Source organism: Ahaetulla prasina, chromosome 1, assembly GCF_028640845.1.
Source record: "Ahaetulla prasina isolate Xishuangbanna chromosome 1, ASM2864084v1, whole genome shotgun sequence".
NCBI classification, from domain to species: Eukaryota; Metazoa; Chordata; class Lepidosauria; order Squamata; family Colubridae; genus Ahaetulla; species Ahaetulla prasina.
Window position 1 is genome coordinate 15,396,182 of NC_080539.1, and position 15,521 is coordinate 15,411,702.

Genomic DNA, 15,521 nt, shown 5'->3' on the forward strand with positions numbered 1-15,521 from the left:
ACCGGGGCCTTCCTGATGGCCCGTACCTTGCTCTCAGTGGGGTGAATCCTTCCTGTCTATCCGGTAGCCCAGGAATTCCACAGACTCAACCCCGATCTGGCATTTGTTCAGTTTAACCGTGAGACCGGCAGACCGGAAAATGCCCAAAACTTTTCGCAGCCTCCCCTAATTCCTCCAGGTTCTCGGCGGATACCAGTATATCGTCGAAGTATGGTACCACCCCTGGTAGTTCTTGCAACAGCCGCTCCATTAGGTTCTGAAATAACCCAGGAGCCACACTAACCCCAAACTGTAACCGGGTACACTTAAAAGCCCCTCTGTGAGTCACAATTGTCTGCGCTTCGGCTGTGCTGCTATCTACGGGCAGCTGTTGATAGGCTTGGGCCAAGTCTAGCTTGGCAAAAACTTGCCCTTGCCCCATTGAGTGCAGTAAGTGCTGTACCACCGGAACGGGGTAAGCACTCTTTTGCAACGCTTTGTTAAGCGTTGCCTTGTAGTCAGCGCAAATCCGGACCGATCCGTCCGGTTTGACTGGGGTGACTATAGGGGTCTCCCACTTAGCATGGTCAACTGGCACTAGAATTCCCTGGTTTACTAGCTTGTCCAGTTCCCGGTCAATCCTGGGCTTTAGGGCGAACGGGACCCTCCTAGCCTTTAGACGGATAGGGGCAACTTGGGGGTCTAAGTTAAAAGAGATAGGGGTCCCCTTGTACTTGCCCAGGCAGTCTTTGAAAACGTCCCCAAACTCCTTCATGAGTGCGTCTTTGAGGTCGACTTCGTTTCTGAAGATTCCAGTCACTCCCATGCCCAATGCTCGGAACCAGTCCAGTCCCAACAAGCTTGGCAGGGTCCCATCGACGATGGTGATGGGCAGAGTTTTCTTGTAGTGTCCATACTCGACGTGGACGGACGTTACCCCTCGAACAGGGATGCGATTCCCCTGGTAGTCCTGCACTTTAATTTCTGTGGTTGCAGCTTGCGCTTTGCGATGGCGGGTAAGGCTCTCACGAGGTTGTCCCAGGACATGATCGTGATCGATGAGCCGGTGTCCACCTCAATCGGCACGGCACCCCTCAATCTTTGCTTTTGTGAAGATTTTTTTCTAGGCGTGTTGATGCGTGACCCACTTTCACGACAGTCTGATTCAAGTTCGCGCCTTTTTTGAACTGACCAATCACGGGCCGCTTCGCCGTTCCCGCGCTCTGGTTGGTCGGTTTGAATTTTTGGCGGGAAGGTTGGGGTGCTCGACAGACCTGTGCTAGGTGCCCCTTCCTTTCGCACCGCCGACATGTTGCATCCTTAAATCTGCATTGTTGTCGTTGGTGTTGCCCTCCGCAACTCGCGCAGTCGCCCGGTCGTCTTTCTCCGGCCTCCCGGTGTGGAAGACTCCTTCCTCCTCCTCACCGTCCGATTCGGCCTGGACCTCTTCACTGTGGACGGGGTTGATTTCGCACCAGCCGTTGGTGTGACCTGCTTTTGTAGGTTTCCGCCGCTTGGGTGGACATCTCGTGAGCCCTGGCTTCGTCCAGGCGTTTGCCAGCGTTAGGTTGCTTTTAGACAGCAGCCGCCTCCGCATAACGGATGTCCCTGACCCCGCGGATGAGTTGCTCCAGCAATGCCTCGTCCAAGTCTCGATACTGCAATGTTTTGAGGCTTTCTTAGGGCGCCATGTATGCACTGATGGACTCGCCTCTTGCTGTCTGCGCTCCCGAATTCAAACCGTTGCACATACTTGGATGGCATCGGTGCATAATGGGCTTTCAGCATAGTTTGTAGAGTTAGCCACGGTACCGACTGTACCGGCGTTGGCTCAGCCAGGGATTCTGCGGTGTCGAAAACTTCTGGACCGCAGTGGCTCAAAAAATAGGCTCGTTTCCTGTTGTCGGAAATCTCTTGAAGTTCGTTTGCTTCGAGGAAACACTCGAAGCGAGCCATGTATGACCCCCATTTCTCCTTGGCTGGGTCGAATGGCGCTGGCGGTGTGTAGCCGGACATCGCTGTTTTCCGCCCTTGTTTTGCTGGGTTCGCGTCTTCCTGGTGAGTTCAGCTCTTCTCCTGGCGCTCTTAGCTTCGAGATCCCACCTTCGTCGCCAGTGTTAGATTCGGGCAATAACGAGGCAGGAGACCAGGATAGTGACAACAGCTCTTTACTATATGGTGAACCCAGCAACCCGGGCTGGGAAAAACCTCTCCTTAAATACAGTTTAGCCGGAGGCTTCAACCAATCAGCAACGTGCTTGTTTCCCGCCAAAATATTTAAAGATACATTACAGGTGGTATCGTATCCCTCCCCCTCTGTCAACCGAGCCCTCTCTCAACAGAGGGGGGAGGGATATGACATCAACAGTCTACAACACGGTCCTTTCAATGATTCCAAGAAGGCTTCTCACCCATTTGTACTACTCAGATGACTCTGAGGACACAGATAAAGCATCAAGTGGCCCAGGGGTGGATTTCACTTTGCTTTGGTACTGGTTCGCTTGCGCACTTCTGTGCATGCGCAAATCGTATTTGATGACGTCCGGGCAGGTGGGTGGAGCCTCCCACTGCTGCTACTACCGGTTCGCTCGAACCAGAATGAACCACTAGCAAGCCACCCACCACTGAAGTGGCCTCAATGACTCTCAAAAAGGATGTAAATGACCAGCTGTCCGCAAAGAAGTATAAATCCTTCCATTCCCCACCACCCAGTCAGAGCTGAAGAAGCTTCTTGGATGAGAAGCGAAACATCTTCAGAGAGAAAAAAAAACCAGAAAGTCCAGTTGTCACTTGAAAAATACCTGGGAGAGCCTCTTTCAATACATTGCATCCTTCCACCAGTCATTGCCCATCACCCAAACGCTTGTCAGAAGCATCAGCTAAGGTCCAATGGCTTAGTGGTTTCTCCCCCTTGCTTCTGATATCATATAGAATTGGACTTTTTTTTTTTTTTTTTACTCTTCTGGCATTGCAGGAGATTCCAGGGCTGGTGAGGAAAACAACAGCCAGAAAAATTTTGCAGCTGCCCTTGTACCTTTGGATAGCCTTGTTGGTCTGCTTAATAGCTTATTTACTTCTCAGCGTGTTGCCTGAATAAATGGAGAAAGGAAATGGGGGAAAAAAGGAAAAGAGACTGGAGTTGCTGCCTCCAAAATGCAACCAGAAATCACCGATGTTTTTTTTTCCTGCTTTGTGAACATTTTCACAGTCTGGGGGATTAAAAAAAAAAATCAAAATCCTTTTCCATTGAATCAAACAGGAGAGTAGCCTTTTTTTCCCCAGTTAGATTTTTTTTCAGAGGGTTTGGTTTGTCGTTTTTAAAAATGGATTTGGCTTCCAAGAAGATGGCTGGGGGTGCATTTTGCTTAAAAGGCATTTGAACTATTTTGGTCCTTACATCGCCACGATGTAAAAAAGGATGTGGAGACTCTAGAAAGTGTGCAGAGAAGAGCAACAAAGATGATGAGGGGACTGGGGGAGAAAACACATAAAGAACGGTTGCAGGAACTGGGTATGTCTAGTTTAATGAAAAGAAGGACTGGGGAGACATGATAGCTGTGTTCCAATATCTCAGAGGCTGCCACAAAGAAGAGGGAGTCAAGCTATTCTCCAAAGCACCTGAGGGTAGAACAAGAAGCAATGGGTGGAAACTAATCAAGGAGAGAAGCAACTTAGAACTAAGAAGAAATTTCCTGACAGTTAGAACAATTAACCAGTGGAACAATTTGCCTCCAGAAGTTGTGGATGCTCCAACACTGGAAGTTTTTAAGAAGAGATTGAATAACCATTTGTCTGAAATGATATAGGGCTTCCTGCCTAAGCAGGGTGTTGGACTAGAAGACCTCCAAGGTCCCTTCCAACTCTGTTATTATTCTATTTTGGCTCAAGAATGCTGCAGATTGGCCATATTGCTATCAAATTCTGGGGAAGGGATGGGAAAGGACTCTGGGAGTGACAGAAATGGAGATAGATAAGCATACAGGTGGCCTGGTTACCCACTAACAAATTAAGAGAAGTAAGCAAAGGGAACGTGTACCCTTGAATTGCGGTGGTATTGAAAACTCTTGGACTGCAAGGAGATCAAATCAGTCAATCCTAAAGGAAATAAACCCTGGATGTTCTTTGGAAGGCCAGATCCTGAAGATGAAGCTCAAACACTTTGGCTACCTAATGAGAAGAGAGGACTCATTGGAAAAGGCCCTGATGTTGAGAAAGACGGAAGGCAGAAGGAGAAGGGGATGGCAGAGGGTGAGATGGTTAGGTAGTATCATCGATGCAATCAACATGAATTTGGGCATGGTGGGGGGGACAGAGGGGCCTGGCATGCCTTGGTCCATGGGGCCATGAAATGTTGGACACGACTTAGTAACTGAACAGCAACTAAAGAGGCAAATGTTGAAACTCTTTACCCAAGTACGTGCGAAAAAGAGGCATATAATTTGTTGGTATTTACTGAATTAGGATTTTCATTCCTCCCTTTTCACCCGACCATTGTTAATGGGAGTAGAATGGTGGGAAACAGCACGACCTGGATGTATTAGGATTGGTGCAACATGGAGTCAGCAGACAAGCAAAAGTGGATTGGGCTGCATGCAAACGTGACGCGTGGCGGGTTTGGGAGGCCAAAAATGGGTCTGTTTTTGCAAAAATGGGGCCTGCAGAGGGTTTGGGAGGCCTGCAAAGTGTTCCTGGGGGCTGGGGAGGGCAAAGCGCCCCTGTTTTTGGCCTCCCAAACCCCCACGTGTCGCATTTTTGCCCTCCCCAACCCTCAGGAGTACTCTGCAGGCCTCCCAAACCCTCTGCACATCCCGTTTTTGCAAAAAAACAAACAAACGGTCCTGTTTTTGGTGAAAACCAGATATGTGGGGTGGGGTTTAGGGAGACCAAAAATGGCTGTATTCAATGTATAAGATGCACCAACATTTCCACCCTGTTTTAGATTCCAAACAGACTTTTAAAACTTTTACATTAAAGACATGTCCCAGCTTCTTTATTCATGAATCAATCATGAATGTCTATGGAGATTCTCAATCATCCAGGTCGTGGTTGTCCCAAAGGTGCTTTTCCAAGAGGCAACTGGACCTTTTGGTTTGTCTTTGAAGATGTTTTGCTTCTCATCCATGAAGCTTCTTCACCCCTGACTGGATGGTGGGGAATTAAAGAAAAAACAGAATTAAAAAAAACAAAAAACACCAGAAAGTCCAGTTGCCTCTTGAAAAAGCACCTTTGGGACAATCAGTCATGAATTTTCAGAATTTAGGAAGGAGTGTGTGCTGTTTTTCTGTATCCCAATTTATTTTGAGAATAGCTCTCTGTGTGTTGGTATGGGCATCTGTGATGATTTATGAGATATTGTCTTGTATTTGTCATTTGGGGTGGGAAATGAGTTCATTTCCCACCTTGATAACCCCAGTGAGTCAAGACAATGCGAGAGACTGTGTGGTTGTCGATAGATTTATTGTGACTAACAAAAAATGCACGAAGCCAGTTGAGACCCTAGGCATTCCTTCTGCTGAAAGGCAGAGTTTCAGCACAAAGTATAGAGCAAAAGAACTGAACTTTTGCAATTTCATAAAGCAACGACCAACACCAGCCTGGCACTCTTTCAGATGATCTTCAACAAAGCACATGGCTGTGTACATCCTGAGAGATTAAAAAAAATAGAATAGAATAGAAATTTTTATTGGCCAGGTGTGATTGGACACACAAGGAATTTGTCTTGGTGCATGTGCTCTCAGTGTACATAAAAAGGCAAGATACGTTCACTTAAGGTACAACACGTAATGATAGTCATGGGGTACAAATAAGCAATCAGGAAACAATCAATATCAATATAAATTGTAAGGATACAAGCAACAAAGTTACAGTCATACAGTCATAGATGGAAGGAGATGGGTGGTGGAAACGATGAGAAAATTAATAATGCAGATTTAGTGAATAGTTTGACAGTGTGGAGGGGATTATTTGCTTAGCAGAGTGATGGCGTTAGGGAAGAAACTGTGCTTGTGTCTAGTTGTTCTGGTGTGCAGTACTCTATAGCATCGTTTTAAGGGTGGGAGTTGAAACAGTTTATGTCCAAGATGCGAAGGGTCTGTAAATATTTTCACAGCCCTCTTCTTGATTCGTGCAGTATACAGGTCCTCAGTGGAAGGCAGGTTGGTAGCCATTGATTTTTTCTGCAGTTCTAATGATCCTCTGAAGTCTGTGTCTATCGTGTTGGGTTGCAGAACGGAACCAGACAGTTATAGAGGTGCAGATGACAGACTCAATAATTTCTCTGTTGAACTGGATCAGCAGTTGAAATCCCTTGAAAGTGAGTAATGTTTAAGCCTCTACTGATGAAGCCACCACAAAGAAGCCTCTGCCTCTTCCATTCACTGAAAGGGTAGCAAGCCATTACTTTGCCGAGTTAAAAATATGTTAAGCTGTCCTTAATGCATTTCATGGACTACCCATGGGTCACTCTGCTCAGTCTGGTCAGTTGGATTCTTGCAGAAGTGGTCTTCATATCGGTTCGCCCAGAATCGAAAATGTGAGAGCGCACGTGCAGACGCGCACTTCGCTTATGCACACACCTTGCACATATGCGCGCTGTGTCAAAACCACGCAGATTGTATAGGACCAGATAACTTTGTTCACACGTGCACCTTATGCACATGCGCACTGTGTCAAAACCACACAGATTATATAGATGGGATAGCGCTGGTGTGGGTGGGTGGGTCCAGCCACTGGCCATAACTACTGGTTCGCACAAACCGGTCTGAACCGGCTGAATCCCACCATTGGATCCTTGATATCTCTCCCCCTCCAATTCCATCTTCTTGTGCCTAATTCCTGCCAAAGAATACCTAATGCTCATACAGTTTCTAAGCAGAACACAGTGAGTGCAACCACTGTGCTGTTAAAGCTTGATGCCAGGGAGTGTTCTGTCCCCCTTCGCCTCCGTCCGAGTGATGGCTTAATTAGCCGGCACTATCAGCTCTGGCAACAAAATAGTGAGTGTCTGCCAAGTGTCTCTGTTATCTCCCTCGACGCCGATGAGTCACTCAGGAACAAACTTCAGCTCTTAGTTAATCAGTTGATCAGTTGATTTGCCTGCTACGAAGAGGCACAGCAGCTCTTGCTGCCTTTATATCCTGTGGGGTGTGGCTCCATGATTCAGCACTTCCTAGGCCTGCCCCACCCATGCTTCTGTTGTTCCCTCCTCTCCTGCCTGCGAAACCTAGGGTCCAGCCAGGCCTGATTGCCATCAGCTGGGTCTGGAGGCACGGCCTGGGGGGAGGGGAAGAGTCAGGGGATGGAGGCCTCGTTATCTCTTCCACCTGGCCTGCCTCTGGCTCCTGGAGCTGAGTCAGGGAAGCCGGTGCTCCTGAGGTAAGTCCTGACGGCCCTTCCCCCTCACTTTCCAAGTCACTTTCTGGCAGGAGGCCCGGCTTGGGGGGCGCAGACACAACAGGGAGATTTCTGGAGAAGATGGCAGATGGAAGAAATCTCCATGAAAAGTGAAGCCAATATTTTCAGCCACAAACAGAGAGCTGATGAACAGATCAGCTCCTTCAACTCTCTATGGACAAAGAGAGCATGTGAGATCAACCAAGCTGATCTCTTCAGTTGCTTCTCGTAAGACGAATCCTGAGGGAGGGAGAACTGGAAAATGATGGAATTCACTGTAATCACTCCAAGCGCAAACAGAGTCTTTTGAAAGGATACTAACTTTGCATACCTCTTTTGGAAATTGCCTATGAACTGTTTCAAAGCTCTTAAACACCTACAAAGTGACAAGATTGCAAACATTGGATGAGTGCCTTCAATCCTTAATATAAGAAAAGGATTATCTTTTATCATTTTTAATAATTACAGCAAAAAAAACCAACAAAACAAGGCTTTGGCTACACAAAGTTTTAAACGGATCAGTGGTTTAGAAATGTCAAAATGTAACATTTTGAATATTAAGACATTGAAATTCTTAAAGAACAAATTCATGCTTCCGTGAAAGAAAAACTGTGTCTTACATTGGAAAGATAACAAGACAAGTAACTTATTATGGCTTTCAAAGATATCTTTGATGAACTGCATTGGGAATTGTGCCAGGACTTTGAACCAATTATATCAATCATGTTGCATCTTTTTGGAAACAGTCTGTTCCCAAAAGATGTACAGAAAAAAGATATGCAACAAAATCTACCCGAGAAAACTCGAACATTTGAGTGAGAATATGTCATCCGATGTAAAGAAAAAATTGGATGAGGCTTTAAAAATTAAGAAGGACATAAAATGAGATCAGAGAGCAACTGAAACAATTTTTTTTTGCTGGACGTGCAAAAGGGGCTGTTTAAAACATTGAAAAATTTGTGTCAAGGTTCAACAACCATCTGAATGGACTAAAACAAAAAAAATTTTTTGTTACCTTAAATAAAGAATACAAAGTTGGTTTATTTGATCAAGGTTAAAATGTTGCCAATTTGGGGTGGTTCTTTCTGGATTTGCTGGTATCTGGAGTGGAAAAATATTGCTTATTTGATTCACTGAATATGATGTTTTAGCTTTTTCCCTTGCAAACTTTTAAACTGGCTTTGTATAAGGAAGTTTTGTGAACTTGTTATTTTTAAAGGTAAAATTATCCCTCTTTGTTATTTTAAATTTTAGGGTTTTTGGGTTTTATTAGAATATTGGGATTGCTATCTATTTGCTAAATCTGGATTTGTTTATCGTTAACATGGTCTATAAGCTCTTTCCCTACAGTTACTCTAAAAGTAAGGTAGGTAAAATGAGGACCCAGATTTTTGGGGGCAATAAAAGTTGACTTTGTATATAATATACAAATGGATGAAGACTATTGCTTAACACAATGTAAACCGCCCTGAGTCTTCGGAGAAGGGCGGGATATAAATTCAAATTAAAAAAAAAAGTAAGGGATATCTGTGAGATATTTTTAAAAGGAGAAGTGGTCCTTCTTTATGATGTGAAACTTTATCTTTTGTTTATACTAGGATACTGGGTCCACTTTATGCCTTTTAAATAGAGTTTTGCTTACATGTAAGAGTTGAGACGTGCAACGTTGAGCTTTATAAATACTGTATATTAATTAATTTTCTATTCCATGTGCACATGGATTAGAGAACAAATGAAAGTATATGATGTCATCAAGAGAGTAAAAGAACTGAAATGGAAATGGGTTGGTCACATAGCAAGAAGAACTGATGGAAGGTGATAAAAAGCATCCACAAAAGAGACCTAAAACAAGATGGATCGATGCCATCAGCAAGTATGGTGGGCCCAATTGGCAACAGAAAGCTCAGGACCATATTGGTTGGAAACAAGAGGTCATCAACCTGCACTGTATAGACAATGGTTAGAATCATCATTATCTTCTTTTAAGGACCCCATAATCCCTTGTGGGATGGAGTCTGGGCAACTGAATGGAGCTAGCAGTGATTTAATGGCTGGATGCCCTTCCTGACGCCAGTGCAGAGTTTTGTTCAGCAGATATATATTTGGTGTGCCCAGAGAGAGAGAGAGAGGACTATCTGCCTCTACCTAGGATCGAACACACAGCCTCCTGATTGTGAGGCGAGAGCTTCACCTCTAGGCCACCGCACCACTCATAAACAATGGCTAGAATGAGGATGATGAATTAATGTTATTATGTTAGAACTACGTTTGGACTTTTTAGACAGCAACGGGATTGGAGAAGATGTTACTTATTCGATTTGCCTATAGTTAAGAAATGAATTATGGGATGAGGAGTTTTAAATCTGTTAATTAAGAGGAAGTGAACGGAGTATGAAATTGTTTATACTTGTTGCGATGAGGGTGGAAAGTTGCTTTCTTGGGGGAGGGGGACCACCTTTTTTGCATTCTTTTTTTAAAGCTTGACTTATCTTTTATTGTTGTAACTAAAACTTTTAATAAAACGATTATTTAAAAAGAACCTAGATGTCATGTAATCACAAACCTTGATCTGCATAAGAAGTGAATTGAATTTAGAAGGTGTGGCTATTGAACTCTCAGCTCTCAGGTCCCTTGTTGAACAAATGAGCTCACTTTTTTATTTATTTATGTGTGAGATATGGTTCCATTGAGCCTAATACAGAAGCTACTTCTAGGTGTAGCCAACTATGGCTGCTCTTTGCCTGTGTTGTCATTTCATGAAGCTCCAGTTAACTACAGAGCTCACTCGGTATAAATCGCTGCCTTCCACTTTACTCCTTACGTTTTCTACGTATCCTTTAGCTCAGCTGACAGGTCACAAGCATAAGGAAGACATATGGATGGAACAGGAAATAGTAGCTCCATAATTATTGCAACACCTCCCCCACACCTGTTTCCCAGGTAATTTATTAAGCACTATTTCAGAAGAACAGTAGAGCTACATTCAGAAACGGCCAGTAGACAAGTACAGAACTCTTCTGTACTTGCAACCCGTTGGTCAAAGTTGGGTAACATCAGTGGTGAAATGCGAACCGATTTGCATGTGCACTGCGCGCCAAATGCGTGCTGTGTGTGCACGTGTGATGTGCACCAAAAGGAGGCTTGGGAAGGTAAGTAGAAGCGAGGGCGGGGAATCAGCAGGATTTCCTGCTTTCTAGCAAAGCTAAACTGCGCTGCACAGCTGATCCCCCCAGCTGTTCTACTTACCTTCCCAAGCCTCCTTTTGGTGCGTGCTGCGCGTGCGTGTATGCGCAGTATACGCTAAAAGGAGGGTTGGGAAAGTAAGTAGAATAGCAAGGGAGGGGATCAACTGTGGCACGCGATTTAGTTTTGCTTCCTGCTTTCTAGCAAACCCCATGCCACAGCTGATAGTTGGAAATGCCAGTTCGGAGAAACTGGTAGCTTTTTTTAATTACTGGTTCAAGTGAACCAGTAGCTAACTATTGGTTCGCCCCAACTGGTGGTGTTGTGTCTGCGCCCCCCGAGCCAGCCCTCCTGCCAGAAAGTGACTTGGAAAGTGAGGGGGAAGGACCGTCAGGACTTACCTCGGGAGCACCGGCTTCCCTGGCTCAGCTCCAGGAGCCAGAAGCAGGCCAGGTGGAAGAGATAATGAGGCCTCCATCCCCTGACTCTTTCCCCTCCCCAGGCCACGCCTTCAGACCCAGCTGATGGCAATCAGGCCTGCCCTCTTCGTAGGCAGGAGAGGAGGGAACAACAGAAGCAGGGGTGGGGCAGGCCTAGGAAGTGCTGAGTCATGGAGCCACACCCCACAGGATATAAAAGGCAGTGAGAGCTGCTGTGTCTCTTTGTAACAGGCAAATCCACTGATTGACTAAGGGCTGAAATTTGTTCCTGGGTGACTCACCAGTGTCGTGGAAGATAAAGAAGGCTCTTGGCAGATGCTGGCTATTCCGCTGCCAGAGCTGATAGTGCCGGCTAATTAAGCCATCACTCGGACGGAGGCGAAGAAGGACAGAACAGGTAGCCTTTTTAACTACCAATTCGGGCAAACTGGTAGCTTTTTTTTTACTACCAGTTCGCCCGAACTGGTAGTTTTTATCACTACCAGTTTGCCCAGACCAGAGCAAACCGGTAGCATTTCACCCCTGGGTAACATGCTTAGATAGTGACATGAGACACGGAATTATCAGCCTACACTCAACAGTTCCATCCCACTAGCCATGATGGAGTCTGTCTATGTGTTGTGAATTTAAGAAGTTTTCATTATGTCTTCTGACCACCAGTTGGGGTTCATGGACGTGCTCTGCAGTTCATGGATACCCTCTGGTTTCATATCTGCAGTCAGAACACACAATGAATACTCCTTAATCTCATAACACATGGACTGATTAAACTATAATTTTAACTGGGAACGTGTGAGCGTTCTAGTCTAAGCCAAATCCAAAATTCTAGGGAATTCCTGGAAGCTTGGCATATCAGACACATCAGCCATCAATAGACATGTGGCAATAAACCATAATTATAAACCATTCAAAACAAAAAGTTAAGAAGGAAATGAAAAGACTGGAATACAGGTACTCCTTGACTTACAACCATTGGTTTGATAGTCCTTGGCTTATAGCCATTCATTTGGTGACCAGTCAAAGTTACAATAGCACTGTAAAAAAGTGACTTACAACTAGTCCTCGCACTTTTGATCATTGCAACATCCCTACAGTCACGTCACAATTTCGGTGCTTGGCAACCAGCATGTATTCATTGCACCCTCCAGGGCTCATGTGATCGCCAACCATCCCACAAGCAAAGTAATGGGGGAAGCCAGATTTGCTTAACCAACTGCATGAGGCGCTTAACAACTGTGGCAAAACTGGTTATAAAACGGGGCAAAACTCACTTAACTGCCTTGCTTAGCAAGGGAAATTTGGGGCTGTAGTTTGGTCGTAAGTCCAGGACTATCTGTACATCATTTCCAACAGCCAATGTCCAGATAAGCAACCAGACAAACAATCAAGCAGAAACCAATCAAGGAGCTATCAAGGAGAAAAGGACATTCCCACCAACACTGGCATGGCAAGCTGCTATATATCATGTTTCCCCAAAAATAAGACCCAACTGGAAAATAAGCCCTAGCATGGTTTTCAGGATGTTCTTAATTTAAGCCCTACCCCCCCCCAAAATAAGCCCCAGATGAGATTGTTAGCCAGAGGGATGCACTGAGTACCGTATTTCCCCGAAAATAAGACCTAAGCAGAAAATAAGCCCTAATGCATCTTTTGGAGTGAACATTAATATAAGACCCAGTCTTATTTTCAGGAAAACACGGTATAAACAGGGAACACACTCCACACTGATATGTTATCAAGCAAACAACCATGCTCAGAGAGCATCAAGCACTCCACAGTTCAAACTAGAACTACAAATATTCTCTTCTAATATAATAATTATCAGGGTTGGTTTCTGGTGACAATTTAAGAGCTTTGAATATTAACCTTTGAGGTTCTCAGGACCTTAGGGGAAGTAACTTTAAGAAGTGGAGAAGTCAACTCCCAGAATTTCCCAGGCAGGTAGAAGTTGAAGTTCACATATCTTAAAGCATGCCAGCTGATGAATTTTGGGAGGTGACGTCTATACATGTCAAAGTTGCTAAGGTTGAATACGACTGGCTCAGAATGTCTTTAGTATCTAGTGTATCAGACAATGCATAGTTGGAAAAAACTAAATCAATGAAAAAGGACTAGATCTATCATTGTGAACCTGTTGGATCTGCCAGAGAGGTTCCTCTGAAGGTGCTTACCTTCTCAAAAATCTGTTTACAGTATGAAGATTACCGGACAGCACCACCTTCATCCGTCTCTTCGTCAAATTTATAAAACACGTGTTCTTGGAAATTGGATTTGAGTCCCACCCTGGTTGGCTTTAGAAGGCCTGTCTTTTGAAACATCTCTTTAACCATTCATCTGATTCAGTTAATAAGTTTATTATTTTTTTTTGTTTGACTTAAGATACAAGCCTCCTTACTTTATAGAAAGATTGATTATGGATCAATGAGGCAAAGGACTATGTAAGCTAGCAAAAGGAGACTGTGAGAGAGACTGTGATGGAATATGCACCTAGGGTAGCAATGGGAAGTTTTGGCAACACAGATTTTTCCCAAAGAGAGGCCCCGATTAAGAGACTGTGCTGTCCGAGCTGAATGGAGGAGGAGGGAAGACATTCAAGTTATCCACATCCTAGAATCTCTCAGGATATACTGTATCAAGTGAGTGAGAAGGTTATAGCTTTAGTCTGGCAAGATTCTGTCCATAGAATAGAATAGAATAGAATAGAATAGAATAGAATAGAATAGAATAGAATAGAATAGAATAGAATAGAATAGACAAGGAATTTGTCTTGGTGCATATGCTCTCAGTGTACATAAAAGAAAAGATACGTTCATCAAGGTACAACATTTACAACACAATTGATGGTCAATATATCAATATAAATCATAAGGATTGCCAGCAACAAGTTATAGTCATACAGTCATAAATGGAAAGAGATTGGTGATGGGAACTATGAGAAGATTAATAGTAGTGCAGATTCAGTAAATAGTTTGACAGTGTTGATGGAATTATTTGTTTAGCAGAGTGATGGCCTTTGGGAAAAAACTGTTCTTGTGTCTAGTTGTTCTGGTGTGCAGTGCTCTATAGCGTCGTTTTGAGGGTAGGAGTTGAAACAGTTTATGTCCAGGATGCGAGGGGTCTGTAAATATTTTCACGGCCCTCTTCTTGATTCGTGCAGTATACAGGTCCTCAATGGAAGGCAGGTTGGTAGCAATTATTTTTTCTGCAGTTCTAATTATCCTCTGAAGTCTGTGTTTTTCTTGTTGGGTTGCAGAACCGAACCAGACAGTTATAGAGGTGCAAATGACAGACTCATTGGCTGTAAGCAAATAAAAGATTGAATTTGATTGGATTTTGCTGGGTCATCTTTGGGTTTGGGCTTGACAAAAACGTAAAGGACTGCAAGGTTGATGTCTATGGAGATTCTCCGTCGTCCAGGTCATGGTTGTCCCAGAGGTGCTTTTTCAAGAGGCAACTGGAATGAGCTGAAGGATGCTTCTTAGATGAGAAGTGAAACGCCTTTAAAGAAAAACCAGAAAGTCCAGTTGCCTCTTGAAAAGAGCACCTTTGGGACTGCAAGGTTGGGAGAAATGCAACAAAACAGTAAGAACCAGGGCAGGCAATTTGAATCGATGAGCACATCTGGAAACTTAAGAGGTTTATAGGAGATGACCAGGCTGAACCTAAACGCATCATCAGTCTGGAATACCTAGAAATCTAAGAGAAATCTAAACCCAGCCTCCCCTAGAAGTCTATTGACTCTTAGATAATGTAATACCAATTCACATTGACTGTTGGTAGGTCAGATTCTTGTACTGTATAGGTTGCATGGAATAAATTTGCTGTGCTTTCAAACTCTATCCTGGCTCCTTATTTCTTGTACCTTTCAAGGTTGTTTAGGCATTCTTCTATAATAAAAGAAGGCCCTTCTTTATGTGTTGTGCCTCGTCCTCCCTCCTCTCCTCAGCCAGGCCCCTCCCGCCTACACCCGGGCCTGTTATCAGGCTTGGAGTCTGATAATAAAGGTGAACGGCCTGTCATGCCTCCAGCCCCCAGCCCTGGCCCCATGCCCGGACAGGATGTCAGGAATGAACAAACAAACTTCACTCCTATAGCGTGTAAGCAGGGAGCCAGCAGTGGTGGAATTATCGACAGCAGATCCAGCTGAAGGGAATTCACAGTGGGAGGATCCTCGCTTCCGGAGATCTGAGAGGCGATGCCAGCAGCAGGAAGGGAGGGGCAGGCCTGGATAAATGCTGAGTCATGGAGCCACACCCCTCAGCCTATATAAAGGACCTGCTTGTGGCATTCCAACCTTGAGTCAAGCAAAGTCTCATCTAGTTTGCTGAAGTCACAACTTGGACTCCTGCCTGCCCTGAGAAACCTGGAAGGAATTTGGCAAAGCTGCAGAGGCTTCATGGCCACGCTTAATATGGACTTCCTAGACCCGGTCGTCGGAGGGGGAGGGGGACACGACATTATGTTTTTTTTTTAAAAAGGTCTTTGTCCATGGAATTCTTTTCCGCTTGGTCTACTTTCTCTTTTTAA

At 44.6% G+C, this 15,521-nt stretch overlaps 1 protein-coding gene across 2 annotated transcripts in view; it reads left to right on the forward strand.

The window, feature by feature from the left end:
* The window catches only part of RAP1GAP2 (RAP1 GTPase activating protein 2), a 356,373-nt gene that overhangs the window by 306,793 nt on the left and 34,059 nt on the right, over positions 1 to 15,521 (forward strand). The gene's annotated exons all lie outside the window — the stretch shown is intronic.